General features: G+C 37.0%; 1 protein-coding gene across 2 annotated transcripts in view; it reads right to left on the bottom strand.

Moving 5' to 3' along the window:
• LOC124150293 overlaps positions 1-12,251 on the bottom strand; it is a 45,860-nt gene extending 33,609 nt beyond the window's left edge. Inside the window, exons 1-3 of one of the 2 annotated variants that reach the window (XM_046522267.2) lie at positions 12,155-12,251; positions 8,847-8,984; positions 7,628-8,727 (exon numbers count right to left, since the gene is read on the bottom strand). The gene's annotated coding sequence lies outside the window, so the exon portion shown is untranslated. The remainder of the gene's footprint in view (positions 1-7,627; positions 8,728-8,846; positions 8,985-12,154) is intronic. The other variant, XM_048380765.1, reaches the window with a different exon arrangement.
• Between the last annotated feature and the right edge of the window lie 1,301 nt (positions 12,252-13,552).

The raw sequence follows: 13,552 nt of genomic DNA, 5'->3' as shown, positions 1-13,552 counted from the left end.
AATATCATGTTAAGGTTGTAGTATTATGTTAAGGTTGTAGTATCATGTTAAGGTTGTAGTTTCATGTGAAGGCTGTAGTATCATGTGAAGGCTGTAGTATCATGTTAAGTCTGTAGTATACTGTTCAGGTTGTAGTATCATGTTAAGGTTGTAGTATCAATTTAAGGTTGTAGTATTATGTTAAGGTTGTAGTATCACGTTAAGGTTGTAGTATTATGTTAAGGTTGTACTATACTGTTCAGGTTGTACTATCATGTGAAGGTTGTAGTATTATGTTAAGGTTGTAGTATCATGTTAAGGTTGTAGTATTATGTTAAGGTTGTAGTATCACGTTAAGGTTGTAGTATCATGTTAAGGTTGTAGTATCATGTTAAGGTTGTAGTATCATGTTAAGATTGTAGTATCATGTTAAGGTTGTACTATCATGTTAAGGTTGTAGTATCATGTTAAGGTTGTAGTATTATGTTAAGGTTGTAGTATCATGTTAAGGTTGTAGTATCATGTTCAGGTTGTAGTATCATGTTCAGGTTGTAGTATCATGTTAAGGTTTTAGTATCATGTTAAGGTTGTAGTATCAAGTTAAGGTTGTAGTATCATGTTAAGGTTGTAGTATCACGTTAATGCTGTAGTATCATGTTAAGGTTGTAGTATCATGTTCAGGTTTTAGTATCATGTTAAGGTTGTGGGATACTGTTCAGGTTGTAGTATCATGTTAATGTTGTAGTATCATGTTAAGGTTTTAGTATCATGTTAAGGTTGTAGTATCATGTTAAGATTGTAGTATCATGTTAAGGTTGTAGTATTACGTTAATCCTGTAGTATCATGTTAAGGTTGTAGTATCATGTTATGGTTGTAGTATCATGTTAAGGTTGTAGTATCACGTTAATGTTGTAGTATCATGTTAAGGTTTTAGTATCATGTTAAGGTTGTAGTATCATGTTAAGATTGTAGTATCATGTTAAGGTTGTAGTATTACGTTAATCCTGTAGTATCATGTTAAGGTTGTAGTATCATGTTATGGTTATACTATCATGTTAAGGTTGTAGTATCATGTTAAGGTTGTAGTATCATGTTAAGGTTGTAGTATTATGTTAAGGTTGTAGTATCATGTTAAGGTTGTAGTATCATGTTCAGGTTGTAGTATCATGTTCAGGTTGTAGTATCATGTTAAGGTTTTAGTATCATGTTAAGGTTGTAGTTTCATGTTAAGGTTGTAGTATCATGTTAAGGTTGTAGTATTATGTTAAGGTTGTAGTATCACGTTAAGGTTGTAGTATCATGTTCAGGTTGTAGTATCATGTTCAGGTTGTAGTATCATGTTAAGGTTTTAGTATCATGTTAAGGTTGTAGTATCATGTTAAGGTTGTAGTATCATGTTAAGGTTGTAGTATCATGTTCAGGTTGTAGTATCATGTTAAGGTTGTAGTATCATGTTCAGGTTGTAGTATTATGTTAAGGTTGTAGTATTATCTTAAGGTTGTAGTATCATGTTCAGGTTGTAGTATCATGTTAAGATTGTAGTATCATGTTCAGGTTTTAGTATCATGTTAAGGTTGTAGTATCATGTTCAGGTTGTAGTATCATGTTCAGGTTGTAGTATCATGTTAAGGTTGTAGTATCATGTTAAGGTTGTAGTATCATGTTAAGGTTGTACTATCATGTTAAGGTTGTAGTTTCATGTTAAGGTTGTAGTATTATGTTAAGGTTGTAGTATCATGTTAAGGTTGTAGTATGATGTTCAGGTTGTAGTATCATGTTCAGGTTGTAGTATCATGTTAAGGTTGTAGTATCATGTTAAGGTTGTAGTATCATGTTAAGGTTGTAGTATCATGTTAAGGTTGTAGTATTATGTTAAGGTTGTAGTATCATGTTCAGGTTGTACTATCATGTTCAGGTTGTAGTATCATGTTAAGGTTTTAGTATCATGTTAAGGTTGTAGTATCATGTTAAGGTTGTAGTATACTGTTAAGGTTGTAGTACACTGTTAAGGTTGTAGTATCCTGTTAAGGTTGTAGCATAAAGTTAATGTTGTAGTATCATGTTAAGGTTGTAGCATACTGTTAAGGTTGTAGTATCATGTTAAGGTTGTAGTATCCTGTTAAGGTTGTGGGATACTGTTAAGGTTGTAGTATACTGTTAAGGTTGTAGTATACTGTTAAGGTTGTAGTTCACTGTTAAGTTTGTACTATACTGTTAAGGTTGTAGTATACTGTTAAGGTTGTAGTATCCTGTTAAGGTTGTAGTATCATGTTACGTTGTAGTACACTGTTAAGTTTGTAGTATACTGTTAATGTTGTGGTATCATGTTGAGGTTGTAGTATCATGTTCACGTTGTAGCATACTGTTAAGGTTGTAGTATCATGTTAAGGTTGTAGTATCCTGTTAAGGTTGTGGGATACTGTTAAGGTTGTAGCATACTGTTAAGGTTGTAGTATACTGTTAAGGTTGTAGTTCACTGTTAAGTTTGTAGTATACTGTTAAGGTTTTAGTATCATGTTAAGGTTGTAGTATCCTGTTAAGGTTGTAGTATACTGTTAAGGTTGTAGTATCACGTTAATGCTGTAGTATCATGTTAAGGTTGTAGTATCATGTTAAGGTTGTAGTATCATGTTAAGGTTGTGGGATACTGTTAAGGTTGTAGTATCATGTTAATGTTGTAGTATCATGTTAAGGTTTTAGTATCATGTTAAGGTTGTAGTATCATGTTAAGATTGTAGTATCATGTTAAGGTTGTAGTATTACGTTAATCCTGTAGTATCATGTTAAGGTTGTAGTATCATGTTATGGTTGTAGTATCATGTTAAGGTTGTAGTATCACGTTAATGTTGTAGTATCATGTTAAGGTTTTAGTATCATGTTAAGGTTGTAGTATCATGTTAAGATTGTAGTATCATGTTAAGGTTGTAGTATTACGTTAATCCTGTAGTATCATGTTAAGGTTGTAGTATCATGTTATGGTTGTACTATCATGTTAAGGTTGTAGTATCATGTTAAGGTTGTAGTATCATGTTAAGGTTGTAGTATTATGTTAAGGTTGTAGTATCATGTTAAGGTTGTAGTATCATGTTCAGGTTGTAGTATCATGTTCAGGTTGTAGTATCATGTTAAGGTTTTAGTATCATGTTAAGGTTGTAGTATCATGTTAAGGTTGTAGTATCATGTTAGGTTGTAGTATTATGTTAAGGTTGTAGTATCACGTTAAGGTTGTAGTATCATGTTCAGGTTGTAGTATCATGTTCAGGTTGTAATATCATGTTAAGGTTTTAGTATCATGTTAAGGTTGTAGTATCATGTTAAGGTTGTAGTATCATGTTAAGGTTGTAGTATCATGTTCAGGTTGTAGTATCATGTTAAGGTTGTAGTATCATGTTCAGGTTGTAGTATTATGTTAAGGTTGTAGTATTATGTTAAGGTTGTAGTATCATGTTCAGGTTGTAGTATCATGTTAAGGTTGTAGTATCATGTTCAGGTTTTAGTATCATGTTAAGGTTGTAGTATCATGTTCAGGTTGTAGTATCATGTTCAGGTTGTAGTATCATGTGAAGGTTGTAGTATCATGTTAAGGTTGTAGTATCATGTGAAGGTTGTACTATCATGTTAAGGTTGTAGTATCATGTTAAGGTTGTAGTATTATGTTAAGGTTGTAGTATCATGTTAAGGTTGTAGTATCATGTTCAGGTTGTAGTATCATGTTCAGGTTGTAGTATCATGTTAAGGTTTTAGTATCATGTTAAGGTTGTAGTATCATGTTAAGGTTGTAGTATCATGTTAACGTTGTAGTATTATGTTAAGGTTGTAGTATCACGTTAAGGTTGTAGTATCATGTTCAGGTTGTACTATCATGTTCAGGTTGTAGTATCATGTTAAGGTTTTAGTATCATGTTAAGGTTGTAGTATCATGTTAAGGTTGTAGTATCATGTTAAGGTTGTAGTATCATGTTCAGGTTGTAGTATCATGTTAAGGTTGTAGTATCATGTTCAGGTTGTAGTATTATGTTAAGGTTGTAGTATCATGTTAAGGTTGTAGTATCATGTTAAGGTTGTAGTATCATGTTCACGTTGTAGTATTATGTTAAGGTTGTAGTATCATGTTAAGGTTGTAGTATCATGTTAAGGTTGAAGTATCATGTTAAGGTTGTAGTATCACATTAATGCTGTAGTATCATGTTAAGGTTGTAGTATCATGTTAAGGTTGTAGTATCATGTTAAGGTTGTAGTATCATGTTAAGGTTGTAGTATCATGTTAAGGTTGTAGTATCACGTTAATGCTGTAGTATCATGTTAAGGTTGAAGTATCATGTTAAGGTTGTAGTATCATGTTAAGGTTGTAGTATCATGTTAAGGTTGTAGTATCATGTTAAGGTTGTAGTATCATGTTAAGGTTGTAGTATCACGTTAATGCTGTAGTATCATGTTAAGGTTGTAGTATCATGTTCAGGTTGTAGTATCATGTTAAGGTTGTAGTATCATGTTCAGGTTGTAGTATTATGTTAAGGTTGTAGTATCATGTTAAGGTTGTAGTATCATGTTAAGGTTGTAGTATCATGTTTAGGTTGTAGTATCACGTTAATGCTGTAGTATCATGTTAAGGTTGTAGTATCATGCTATGGTTGTAGTATCATGTTAAGGTTGTAGTATCACGTTAATGTTGTAGTATCATGTTATGGTTGTAGTATCATGTTAAGGTTGTAGTATCATGTGAAGGCTGTAGTCTCATGTTAAGGCTGTAGTATCATGTTAGGCTGTAGTATCACGTTAATGTTGTAGTATACTGTTAAGGCTATAGTATCATGTTAAGGTTGTAGTGTCACGTTAATGTTGTAGTATACTGTTAAGGTTGTAGTATCATCTTTAGTTTGTAGTATCATGTTAAGGCTGTAGTATCATGTTAAGGTTCTAGTATCATGTTAAGGCTGTAGTTGTGTAGTATCATGTTTAGGTTGTAGTATCATGTTAAGGTTGTAGTATCACGTTAAGGTTGTAGTATACCGTTAAGGATGTAGTATCATGTTAAGGCTGTAGTATTATGTTAAGGTTGTAGTATCATGTTAAGGTTGTAGTATTATGTTAAGGTTTTAGTATCATGTTAAGGTTGTAGTATCATGTTAAGGTTGTAGTGTCACGTTAATGTTGCAGTATACTGTTAAGGCTATAGCATCATGTTAAGGTTGTAGTATCACGTTAATGTTGTAGTATACTGTTAAGGTTGTAGTATCATGTTAAGGTTGTAGTATCTCGTTAATGTTGTAGTATACTGTTAAGGCTGTAATATCATGTTAAGGTTGTAGTATCATTTTAAGGCTGTAGTATCATGTTAAGGTTGTAGTATCATGTTAAGGTTGTAGTATCATGTTAAGGTTGTAGTATCATGTTAAGGTTGTAGTATCATGTTAAGGTTGTAGTATACTGTTAAGGCTGAATTATACCGTTAAGGTTGTATTATCATGTTAAGGTTGTAGTATCATGTTATGTTTGTAGAATACTGTTAAGGTTGTAGTAACCTGTTAAGGTTGTAGTATCATGTTAAGGCTGTAGTATACTGTTAAGGCTGTAGTATCATGTTAAGGTTGTAGTATACTGTTAAGGCTGAATTATACCGTTAAGGTTGTATTATCATGTTAAGGTTGTAGTATACTGTTATGTTTGTAGAATACTGTTAAGGTTGTAGTATCATGTTAAGGTTGTAGTATCATGTTAAGTCTGTAGTATACTGTTAAGGTTGTAGTATCATGTTAAGGTTGTAGTATCATGTTAAGTTTGTAGTATCATGTTAAGGTTGTAGTATCATGTTAAGGCTGTAGTATCATGTTAAGGTTGTAGTATTATGTTAAGGTTGTAGTATCATGTTAAGGTTGTAGTATCATGTTAATGTTGTAGTGTCACGTTAATGTTGCAGTATACTGTTAAGGTTGTAGTATACTGTTAAGGCTGTAATATCATGTTAAGGTTGTAGTATCATGTTAAGGCTGTAGTATACTGTTAAGGTTGTAGTATCATGTTAAGGTTGTAGTATCATGTTAAGGCTGTAGTATCATGTTAAGGCTGTAGTATCATGGTAAGGTTGTAGTATACTGTTAAGGCTGAATTATACCGTTAAGGTTGTATTATCATGTTAAGGTTGTAGTATACTGTTATGTTTGTAGAATACTGTTAAGGTTGTAGTATCATGTTAAGGTTGTAGTATCATGTTAAGTCTGTAGTATACTGTTAAGGCTGTAGTATCGTGTTAAGGTTGTAGTATACTGTTAAGGTTGTAGTATCATGTTAAGGCTGCAGTATACTGTTAAGGTGGTAGTATCATGTTAAGGCTGTAGTATCATGTTAAGGCTGTAGTATCATGTTAAGGCTGTAGTATCATGTTAAGGCTGTAGTATCATGTTAAGGTTGTAGTGTCATGGTAAGGTTGTAGTATCATGTTAAGGTTGTAGTATCATGTTAAGGTTGCAGTATCACGTTAAGGTTGTAGTATCATGGTAAGGTTGTAGTATATGGTAAGGTTGTAGTATCATGTTAAGGTGGTAGTTTCATGTTAAGGGTGTATTATACTGTTAAGGTTGGAGTATCATGTTAAGGTTGTGGTATCATTTTAAGGCTGTAGTATACTGTTAAGTTTGCAGTATACTGTTAAGGTTGTAGTATACTGTTAAGGTTGTAGTATCATATTAAGGTTGTATTATACCGTTAAGGTTGTAGTATCATGTTAAGTTTGTAGTGTCATGTTAAGGTTGTAGTATCACGTTAAGATTATGGTATCATGTTATGTTTGTAGTATACTGTTAAGGTTGTAGTATCATGTTAAGATTGTTTTGTCATGTGAAGGTGGTAGTATACTTTTAAGGTTATAGTGTCATGTTTAGGTTGTAGTATACTTTTAATGTTGTAGTATGCCGTTAATGTTGTTACTGTCATTTTGCTGTTCACTTTTGGACCAATCATATCAACGATGGCACACATCACGCCTTTATTGTTCACATTTGGACCAATCATACCGACGGTGGCAGACATCGCCTTTTTATTGTTCACTTTTGGACCAATCATACCGACGGTGGCAGACATCGCCTTTTTATTGTTCACTTTTGGACCAATCATACCGACGGTGGCATACATCGCCTTTTTATTGTTCACATTTGGACCAATCACTTTCAACAATGGCGCACATCACGCTTCTGTTGTTCACTTTTGGACCAACCATATCAATATATTATTGTGTGGGTTCACTCGCTGTCCTGACAACGTACTCCATTAACACCGGCGTGTCGTTGTACGTGTCGTTATAGTTATAGATTATTGGGGGATTACAACTATTCATTGTGGTCAATATTTCTCACTTGGGTTATCAAAAACAAATCTTCACTGAAGGCTAAAGGCAACATGAAATAATACACGCTATTGGTGTATTAAGAAAACATTGAAGGTTCATTATGCTCTAGCATAATTTGACATATATACGATAAATATACATACAGAGAAAGCGTGAGCGAGAGAGAGAGAGAGAGAGCAATGAAATTCTATGTATATATATATGTGTGTGTGTGAAATGTATATGTATATATATTACACATATTTCGTGTGTGTGCATATATATATATGAAAGTTCATTTACCTACATAATTTTATTCTACTTACTTAATTCCCCAGAATCCTTCGGTACCACTCTTCTTCGGTAATCCTTTTGGGTGTATTGCTTTGGAGGTCCCAGTAATAAGCTCCTGGTCCCTTGGGGTCATAAAACAGGATGCCCGGCAAGAAACACACTGCAACTTCCAAGATGTACCTTGAATTTCCCAGGTCACGAAAACTTATGTGAAAGGATGTTTCTTTCGGGCGTTCAAAGTGTCCTTCATATGTACAGAAGAGCATTTCGTCCACACACCGACGTTTCAGTTGGTCCTTGCAGATATCTATTTGTTGCGGGGTTGCTAGGAACGAAGTGTCAATGCCCTTTTCAGACAAGACCTTCGTTTTATAACCGTCACTCTCGGTTTCTTGTTCCTCAATTCCCACATAAAATGATCCTCCGTCACTGCATTTGGCAAAGGCACTCAGATATTCTCTAAGGCGTAAAGTGTGCCATATGTAATCAGTGAGGGCCGATGTTTCAGGCAATGGGATGTTTGGTTGGAACCGCTTTGTCTGGATATTAAACGTTTCGTTGTCAGGTTTGGGGCGACTTAAGTTTAGTCTACTGGCAAATTCGTTTTTATTCTGTAAAATAGTCCTTACAACTGTTCCTGTGGCTTGTAGTATTCTGTCGTCAAGGGTGATTGCCGTATTAAGATTTGCAGTGACAAAGGGCTGGCCTTGCGCTACAACTAACAACAAATATCCCCAATAAGTGCTATCAAGGCTTTCAAGCCAAATCTTTTTGTATGCATTTGAAAACAAGGTGCCATTTTCAATAAGCCCATGTAGTTTTTCGTCAACCATTTCATCAAAGAAGCCATGGTATTTATCTTTCGTGGACACCCCGCCAATGTGAACCAACACAGCACCTCCCCCGGAGTTTCCAACAGCAGACACGAGGACTGCAAGGTTATCGGTAGCAGTGCGGCGTTGTTGACGACGTTCCTTTGGTGTAGGTTGCAACTGTTTGGTGGCAGGGGGGTTCACTAAAGTCACATCAAAATGTATGCAGAAAGGTATTGGGTATGTCAGTCCTTCATCTATATATACATCCGACTCCGGTAATGACGCTCGAACACTTTCACATCCATGACAAGTATGACCTTAAAGTAAAATAAGTACTGGAGTTCTTTAACTTGCAAAAAACAAGTTGTCATTATTGACAATTATTGGAATTGATTATGACTTATGTAAAACTTTTCATTGATAGAAAAATACCTACCCTCGAATTGTGACATATTTTGGAGTTTCGACCATGTTCACAGTTCATTTCACTGTTTAGGCCAGTCACAGATGGGAAATATACAGGAGGTCGGTATGACCCGTTTCATTGATGCGTGTCCTTTTAGCGGGAGTGATTCTGAAACGAAATGTTCACATGTTTATAATCTTAACACGAAATCCTGTGTCGCTTCAGAGAACGTGAAACTTATTTCACCCCCGATTGTCCAGAGTGAGTGAGTGAGTATGGTTTTACGCCGCTTTTAGCAATATTCCAGCAATATCACGGCGGGGGACACCAGAAATGGGCTTCACACATTGTACCCATGTCGGGAATCGAACCCGGGTCTTCGGCGTGACGAGCGAACGCTTTAACCACTAGGCTACCCGACCGCCCCCCGATTGTCCAGACCCGTGGGAATGCCGGGTACGAACATAGAACCTGTTGCTCCTCCTGCGCCGTATATACATTGAATAAGTCTTCGGCAACCCGTGCTTCTCGTAAGAGACGACTAACGGGATCGGATGGTCAGATTCGCTGACTTGGCTGATTCCATGCCTTCGTTTCCTCATTGCGTGGATTGATGCTTATGGTGTCAATGACTGTTGGTTCAGACTGATTTATATATAAAAAGCCTTTAAATGGATGGACTATTGCCGAGAGCGGCGCCGAACAACAAACACACTCTCTGCACGTCCTAAGCTATATCTCGGCGGCCAGGACACCCAGTAGCTGAATGCACGAGGGCCGACGATCCATGCCATGGAGGGGTAACCTCCCGTTTGTTAGACAGCCAGTTGTCAGACACCTTATAACAACAACGTTTCTGGTTGAGTGCACAGCACAGCATCATACTGGTATCATACTGGTGTCATACTGGCATCATACTGGCATCATACTGGCATCATACTGGTGTCATACTGGCATCATACTGGTATCATACTGGCATCATACTGGCATCATACTGGCATCATACTGGTGTCATACTGGCATCATACTGGTATCATACTGGTATCATACTGGCATCATACTGGTATCATAATGGTATCATACTGGAATCATACTGGCATCATACTGGTATCATACTGGTATCATACTGGTATCATACTGGCATCATACTGGTATCATACTGGCATCGTACTGGCATCATACTGGTATCGTAATGGTATCATACTGGCATCATACTGGTCTCATACTGGCATCATACTGGTACTTACAGGCATCATACTGGCATCATACTGGTATCATACTGGCATCATACTGGTATCATACTGGTATCATACTGGCATCATACTGGTATCATAATGGTATCATACTGGAATCATACTGGCATCATACTGGTATCATACTGGTATCATACTGGTATCATACTGGCATCATACTGGCATCGTACTGGCATCATACTGGTATCGTAATGGTATCATACTGGCATCATACTGGTCTCATACTGGCATCATACTGGTATCATACTGGTACCATACAGGCATCATACTGGCATCATACTGGTCTCATACTGGCATCATACTGGCATCATACTGGTATCATACTGGTACCATACTGGCATCATACTGGCATCATACTGGTATCATACTGGCATCATACTGGTCTCATACTGGCATCGTACTGGCATCATACTGGTATCATACTGGCATCATAATGGTATCATACTGGCATCATACTGGCATCATACTGGTATCGTACTGGCATCGTACTGGCATTGTACTGGTATCATACTGGTATCATACTGGTATCATACTGGCATCATACTGGTATCATAATGGTATCATACTGGAATCATACTGGCATCATACTGGTATCATACTGGTATCATACTGGTATCATACTGGCATCATACTGGCATCGTACTGGCATCATACTGGTATCGTAATGGTATCATACTGGCATCATACTGGTCTCATACTGGCATCATACTGGTATCATACTGGTACCATACATGCATCATACTGGCATCATACTGGTCTCATACTGGCATCATACTGGCATCATACTGGTATCATACTGGTACCATACTGGCATCATACTGGCATCATACTGGTATCATACTGGCATCATACTGGTCTCATACTGGCATCGTACTGGCATCATACTGGTATCATACTGGCATCATAATGGTATCATACTGGCATCATACTGGCATCATACTGGTATCGTACTGGCATCGTACTGGCATTGTACTGGTATCATACTGGTATCATACTGGCATCATACTGGCATCATACTAGTATCATACTGGCATCATACTGGTACCTCAGATGAATAATATGGATTGACCGATAGGCCTATACTCAACAAAGTGTTATGCGTTAAACATTCTTTATATTTGACAACATCTCATAGACAATGTTAGTATCATTCATAGCACTACAAAATGTAAATGATTATGAATATTAATTTTTTTTTATTTTATCAGTGCTGGGCAGGACTGTTCCATCATAGCTGTGGGTTTTGCCCCAATTAACCCTCTACTCCACTGTCCAACAACTGTCTGCCTAACGAAAGGGAGATAACCCATGACGGCACTGTAACATGCATCAACACCCGATAATCTATCATTGTCACCTCTTCAGCTATATCCTCGATACGACCATTAAATGGCAAAACAATCTTATACAACTAGCCGATACTTGATTCTTTGCAAATGCTAATTACAGGGGAATCACCTAACCCAAATGGAGGTTAAGATTCATGTGACAATCTCACACACACACCACATCTGCCTGTCTCTGTCTGAACAAGATACGACACAGTGGGTTACTGTAATCTAGATAATACAGGCGTCAAACCGGGCTTCGGCGGCGTGATGAGCGAACACAGAGCCAAGCCCCTATTAGCCTATGTCTGTCTCCGTGTGTCTCTCTCTCCGTCTCTCTCTCTCTCTCTCTCTCTCTCTCTCTCTCTCTCTCACACACACACACACACACACACACACACACACACTCAACTATTATAAGTGAACAATTTAAAACACTCACAATTTAGTTTAAAATCCTTGAACTGCCCGTAATTGAATTCTAGAAAATGATCCTACTAAGTAATTTGATAGTGCTCAGATTCTATGTTAACAACCAAGGTGGATTTTTATTCGTCACATTTCAATCCAAATGTGTAGCAAAGATGGCGGATACTACAATGTACATCTGGTTTCGGTTTAATCTGACATGGTGGAGATCACTCTAAATATAGACAACACTACATACATGTATTTAGATGCCCATTAACTTTTAAAGTCGATTGTTTTCATTAACGCAGGAAGTCTTGAGGCTTGACAGAAATCTGATTGTACTTACATGTAGGAGTAGATCACCCGATCGACAGTGTAGGTGTTCAGTGCATACAACAACCACAGCGAGGCTTGTGTTTATGTATTTCCTTGTTGTATTGACTTGTAGTTATGTGACACTAGGCTATGCAACTACCACAACAAATTACCTCCCTTAGAGTGGTGTATGCTCGACTAGCATTCCCCGTGATGTTATGGTATGTTACAAGCCTTAATTAAGACAATACTCTTATTGTAAGAAGAAATAAATTATATTAAGAGTGACAACCCGCAACCCTTAATGTAAAAAAATCATATTTTTTTTACATTAAGGTTTAATATCGTACATATCGCCCCTTACTGTAAAAGATTCTTATCAACAAAGTTTGATTGGAAATATAGGGTAAGTTTTACTATTTTCCCATTTTCAATTGCTTTTGTTCGGTTTCGTAATAAGCGACAGCGTTAGAAACTGACTTTGCTCAGATCAGAGAACATGAGTGAGTATTGTTTTACGCCGCTTTTAGCAATATTCCAGCAATATCACGGCGGGGGACACCAGAAATGGACTTCACACAATGTACCCATGTCGGGAATCGAACCCGGGTCTTCGGCGTGACGAGCGAACGCTTTAACCACTAGGCTACCCGACCGCCCCTCTGAGAACAAGAGGGGCTTTTATAAGAATGACAAGCTCGTTATTAAGGACATGCCAGCGTCTATACTCTCGAAGGTGATGAGCATCAGATCGCGACTCACGTGGAGCGGGTGCGGGTGCTGCGGTCAAGGTCGAAGGTTAACTCAGCCTCTGGGAAATAACAGGGTGGCCAGGGCTGTTACAGCTAGTCAACAGGCAAAAGCATATCTTACATCGCTTGGAATATAGAAGTCTTAAGCAACAAAGTGTCCGATATTGGCTTTGCTTCTTTTGTATCTTAACAGGACATTGTTGCTTAATATGAAATATAGTCAATAGAAAATGACTTTATTTGTTTACCAGCCACACAATTTGTCCCAGTTCGGGAGGTACCCGGGAGGAATACTGGTTTTGATGAAATATTCACTTGTAATACATGTTGTTGATGTTCGACACGGAGAAAATGCTATCACTATTCTGTTTATTAAAAGAGTGTTTGGTTTCAGAAGAGATACATTATGTGTGTTTACATATATCCATGCTGATAGATCGACCAGGTGAAGAAAGACAAACCGGGGTAGAGAATTTCCTGTAAATTTTATTGAGTACACTGGAAGTGTACCTAGCGGTTTCTATTATTGATCTTGGATTTGTTTATTTGTTTGTTGTTTTATCGCCGCACTCAGCAATATTCCAGCTATATGACAGCGGTCAGTAAATAATCGAGTCGGGACCAGATAATCCAGTGATTGGCATCATGTGCATCGATCTACGCAATTGCGATACGAT

This window comes from Haliotis rufescens, unplaced genomic scaffold (assembly GCF_023055435.1).
Source record: "Haliotis rufescens isolate VD_foot unplaced genomic scaffold, xgHalRufe1.0.p SCAF_33, whole genome shotgun sequence".
Classification (NCBI taxonomy): Eukaryota; Metazoa; Mollusca; class Gastropoda; order Lepetellida; family Haliotidae; genus Haliotis; species Haliotis rufescens.
This window is presented reverse-complemented; position numbering and strand designations above follow the sequence as displayed.